The sequence below is a fragment of the Schistocerca cancellata genome, unplaced genomic scaffold (assembly GCF_023864275.1).
Source record: "Schistocerca cancellata isolate TAMUIC-IGC-003103 unplaced genomic scaffold, iqSchCanc2.1 HiC_scaffold_923, whole genome shotgun sequence".
In the NCBI taxonomy this organism is placed as follows: Eukaryota; Metazoa; Arthropoda; class Insecta; order Orthoptera; family Acrididae; genus Schistocerca; species Schistocerca cancellata.
The window spans coordinates 75,001-80,000 of NW_026046931.1; the positions used below are offsets into that span (position 1 = coordinate 75,001).

At 54.8% G+C, this 5,000-nt stretch overlaps 1 non-coding gene across 1 annotated transcript in view; it reads left to right on the plus strand.

Annotated features, from left to right (window-relative positions):
- The first annotated feature begins 3,691 nt into the window (after positions 1 to 3,691).
- Positions 3,692 to 5,000, plus strand: part of LOC126149302 (small subunit ribosomal RNA) — a 1,909-nt gene continuing 600 nt past the window's right edge. The window contains exon 1 of the ribosomal RNA XR_007530800.1: positions 3,692 to 5,000. This exon is cut by the window's right edge and continues 600 nt beyond it. This is a non-coding gene — a ribosomal RNA (small subunit ribosomal RNA).

Genomic DNA, 5,000 nt, shown 5'->3' on the forward strand with positions numbered 1-5,000 from the left:
CCTCCATCTACAGGAATCGAACGAAACTACGCCAACCATACCTCCAAAACACGGCACCGCCATCTATGACAATGTGACGAAACCACATGCAATAGCTCCATCTACGCGAATCGGACGACACTACGTCCACCATGTCGAGCGCACCACCAAAAATACCGCCATCTGCAGGTCTCCCGCAACATGGCCTGCTGCACCGACGATACTGCCATCTATGAGACGACAAGCCGACGACGACATCGCTAGGGCCCACAGTGCCCATTTTCCGACGCCACCCACAAAGCCTGCATCATCTGTCCACCACAGGAGCCCCAACGCCAGTGCCTGCGCCGCACGAAGTCGTCGACCGATCATCGCTCCGCTCCACTCCACTCGCACCCGCACCCGCAAGTGCCCCACCCCAACCGCCCAAATCGCAACTCCAGCGGATGAACGGCGGACTCTTCCCGCACTCGTAACGTGCAATCCACCCCTATATCATGCGTTTCATGAAGAGTTATATCCAATATGCCATATTCCCGCTGTCCCTATACATGCTCTAAGTAGCTCGCTTGCTACAGCAGCAGCAGCACCACGTCCGCGCGCTTCCCTGGGGGCACTGAACCGCAGGACGCGAGACCCCACGCCCAGTGGCAAACAGGACTCCTCTCACAATATAGACGGTCACTACCCCGCACAACGATGACGGTGTGGGGGCCATTTTACGACACCGCTTCCTGCGGTGCCAACGCTGTCGTAGAGTCGATACGCCATCTTTGGTAGAAGGCAACCATTCCGCTGTAAATGAGTACGTCGCTCGTAGTTCAGTCACCTCGCAGCACTGCTCAGTAAACTATGCAGGCCCACATAGATAGATCAAATACGCAAATGCCCCTATACATGCTGAACGTCTGTGCAAACAAAAGGAACCACACGTCACCCACACACTCTATCACACACTACTCTCTGCCTGTAACAGACACAGATGCAATAATTAAGCACCACCATGGACCAACGTCCGGTGCATCCTATCCGCCACAGTACACCAACCAGACTATGATAACCAGGCCACGAGGTCCAATCATAAAACAGAATATCCCACTCGTCCGACAACCACAATTGCTCAGATAAGCCACCAACACCCACACATGTCCCACACAGGGGTGCACCCAACATCACCACACTGCCTCGTCTTACAGAACAAACACACTGGCAGGAATGAAACACACAGGTCTGCCGCAACCTCGGACACGGCGCGCCCCCTCTCACTACCGAAAAGCGCATCCCAACGTGACATACCTCCTTTGACACACTGACGCTGCCTCGGGCATCCACTTCCTACGGTCAATATGAACGAACCTCGCCCCGCCCCCCCCCCCCCCCCCCACCAACACGCCATCCCATACCACAATGTGTACCGTACCCAAACCTAACGTGTACTGTACTACAACGCAATGTGTACCAAAACACAACCCAGTTTGTACCTTAACCTAACCTATGTCACCTTAACCTAACCTATGTCACCTTAACCTAACCTATGTCACCTTAACCTAACCTATGTCACCTTAACCTAACCTATGTCACCTTAACCTAACCTATGTCACCTTAACCTAACCCATCTTGCACCTTAACCTAACCTATGTCGCCTTAACCTAACCTCTGTTGCACCTTAACCTAACCTGTGTTGCACCTTAACCTAACCTGTGTTGCACCTTAACCTAACCTGTGTTGCACCTTAACCTAACGCAATTTGCACCGCAATGTAACGCAATTTGCACCGCAATGTAATGCAATTTGTACCGCAATCTACCCCAAGTTGTACCGCAATCTACCCCAAGTTGTACCGCAATCTACCCCAAGTTGTACCGCAATCTACCCCAAGTTGTACCGCAATCTACCCCAAGTTGTACCGCAATCTACCCCAAGTTGTACCGCAATCTACCCCAAGTTGTACCGCAATCTACCCCAAGTTGTACCGCAATCTACCCCAAGTTGTACCGCAATCTACCCCAAGTTGTACCGCAATCTACCCCAAGTTGTGCCGCAATCTACCCCAAGTTGTGCCGCAATCTACCCCAAGTTGTGCCGCAATCTACCCCAAGTTGTGCCGCAATCTACCCCAAGTTGTGCCGCAATCTACCCCAAGTTGTGCCGCAATCTACCCCACGTTGTGCCTTAACCTAACCCACGTTGTGCCTTAACCTAACCCACGTTGTGCCTTAACATAACCCACGTTGTGCCTTAACATAACCCACGTTGTGCCTTAACCTAACCCACGTTGTGCCTTAACCTGCTCTGTAAATGGCATATGACACGTTACATTAATGTATTGTTGTCCAACCGCAACCCGCTCAGAATGTTGTGTACACAGCTACGTGTCATCTCCCCATAACAGCTGTATTGCAGTGTGGTACGCCATAGAGACGTGTGGGAGTAATGGACGCAGTGGATGGCGATCAGCATGAGCCGTCTGTTCATGTAGTGGCGCGTGTATGCAGACATAGTAGTCTCTTCTCACACAATGTGATAGCACGGTGTCCCGCGTTCCACATCTGCGACATGCTACAGAGGCCGGTTGACAGTTCGTCGCGCAATGGACATCGCATACGTACGGGGGCACCTTCCACGTGCCCTCTAGTCGGGCACATTTTGTTGCGTGGATGTGAGCGGATGTAGTGTGTCTTGACACCTGACAGGCAGGCATGCAATAATAGTTGACTTTGCAAACGGGGATGGACGTGGACGTGTACGTTTACTGGTGACGTTACGCAAATGAACAACTGGTAACCCGTTGTGGTGCGGTTGATCTTGCTGGAGGTACATCTGTGAGGGCAACGATCGGTACAGCTATGACGCGGTTGTGTCAGCGATACCCACCACACCAATGAACGTGAATGTGGATCTGGGTGTGAAGCGATACGCGGCTGTGGGTGGGTGGGACTGTCCCCGGCCGGTGAGGGGGGGGCCGCCCGGCGTGCTGGCCGCGCGGTGCGTGGGCGCACGCGCTACAGCCGGCTGGTGGGGGCGCCCAGTGGCAGGCGCGCCGGCCGACGGACGCGGCAGGCGGCGCAGCTGCGCGCCGGGGCACCCTGCGCGCGGCGCCGTGCAGCCAAAGTGGGTCCTCGCCGGCCCGGTGCGAAGCGCGGTGGACATCTGCAGTGTGCTGGTCCGATTGAGGACTGTGTGCGTTGAGGATGCGCCGCCGCCCGGCACTCGGCGCCGCGACGCCGTCTGCTGCTCGGTCGCCCCAGCGGTTCTCGCTGGTGGTTTGTATCGCAGTTGTGCAGACGTGTTGGCACGTGCGCTGTGCTGGGAGAGTTCGCTTCGGCACCCACGTGGGGCCTTTGCCCTTCTGTGGCGCTGGCGTTGGAGCTGCCGGTCACCGTAGGTGGCGCGTGTTGTCTCCCGCCGGCAATGCCACGACAGCACGCTCCCGGGCCTCTGTCGGCAGCGGCAAGCTCAGTTGGGAGCACGGGTGGTCGCACCTAAAGCGTCTACTCGCCTAACTCCGGGCGATTGCGCCTCTCTCGAACCCGACCAAGTACTTAGGACGGCGCTGCGCGCCGCCGGGACCTGAGAGGGTTTCGAGGTGTATTGTGCAGGGGAGCTCAGCCTCCTCCTGTTTGCAGAATAATTGAGCGGACGCTTGCGTGTTCGCGCGGGCCCCCGGGACACACTCCCGGGCGGCCGGCTGCTCAGCTCTAGTTGACGCAGCTCCCTGGTTGATCCTGCCAGTAGTCATATGCTTGTCTCAAAGATTAAGCCATGCATGTCTCAGTACAAGCCGCATTAAGGTGAAACCGCGAATGGCTCATTAAATCAGTTATGGTTCCTTAGATCGTACCCACGTTACTTGGATAACTGTGGTAATTCTAGAGCTAATACATGCAAACAGAGTCCCGACCAGAGATGGAAGGGACGCTTTTATTAGATCAAAACCAATCGGTCGGCTCGTCCGGTCCGTTTGCCTTGGTGACTCTGAATAACTTTGGGCTGATCGCACGGTCCTCGTACCGGCGACGCATCTTTCAAATGTCTGCCTTATCAACTGTCGATGGTAGGTTCTGCGCCTACCATGGTTGTAACGGGTAACGGGGAATCAGGGTTCGATTCCGGAGAGGGAGCCTGAGAAACGGCTACCACATCCAAGGAAGGCAGCAGGCGCGCAAATTACCCACTCCCGGCACGGGGAGGTAGTGACGAAAAATAACGATACGGGACTCATCCGAGGCCCCGTAATCGGAATGAGTACACTTTAAATCCTTTAACGAGTATCTATTGGAGGGCAAGTCTGGTGCCAGCAGCCGCGGTAATTCCAGCTCCAATAGCGTATATTAAAGTTGTTGCGGTTAAAAAGCTCGTAGTTGGATTTGTGTCCCACGCTGTTGGTTCACCGCCCGTCGGTGTTTAACTGGCATGTATCGTGGGACGTCCTGCCGGTGGGGCGAGCCGAAGGCGTGCGACCGCCTCGTGCGTGTTCGTGCGTCCCGAGGCGGACCCCGTTGAAATCCTACCAAGGTGCTCTTTATTGAGTGTCTGGGTGGGCCGGCACGTTTACTTTGAACAAATTAGAGTGCTTAAAGCAGGCAAGCCCGCCTGAATACTGTGTGCATGGAATAATGGAATAGGACCTCGGTTCTATTTTGTTGGTTTTCGGAACCCGAGGTAATGATTAATAGGGACAGGCGGGGGCATTCGTATTGCGACGTTAGAGGTGAAATTCTTGGATCGTCGCAAGACGAACAGAAGCGAAAGCATTTGCCAAGTATGTTTTCATTAATCAAGAACGAAAGTTAGAGGTTCGAAGGCGATCAGATACCGCCCTAGTTCTAACCATAAACGATGCCAGCCAGCGATCCGCCGCAGTTCCTCCGATGACTCGGCGGGCAGCCTCCGGGAAACCAAAGCTTTTGGGTTCCGGGGGAAGTATGGTTGCAAAGCTGAAACTTAAAGGAATTGACGGAAGGGCACCACCAGGAGTGGAGCCTGCGGCTTAATTTGACTCAACACGGGAAACCTCACCA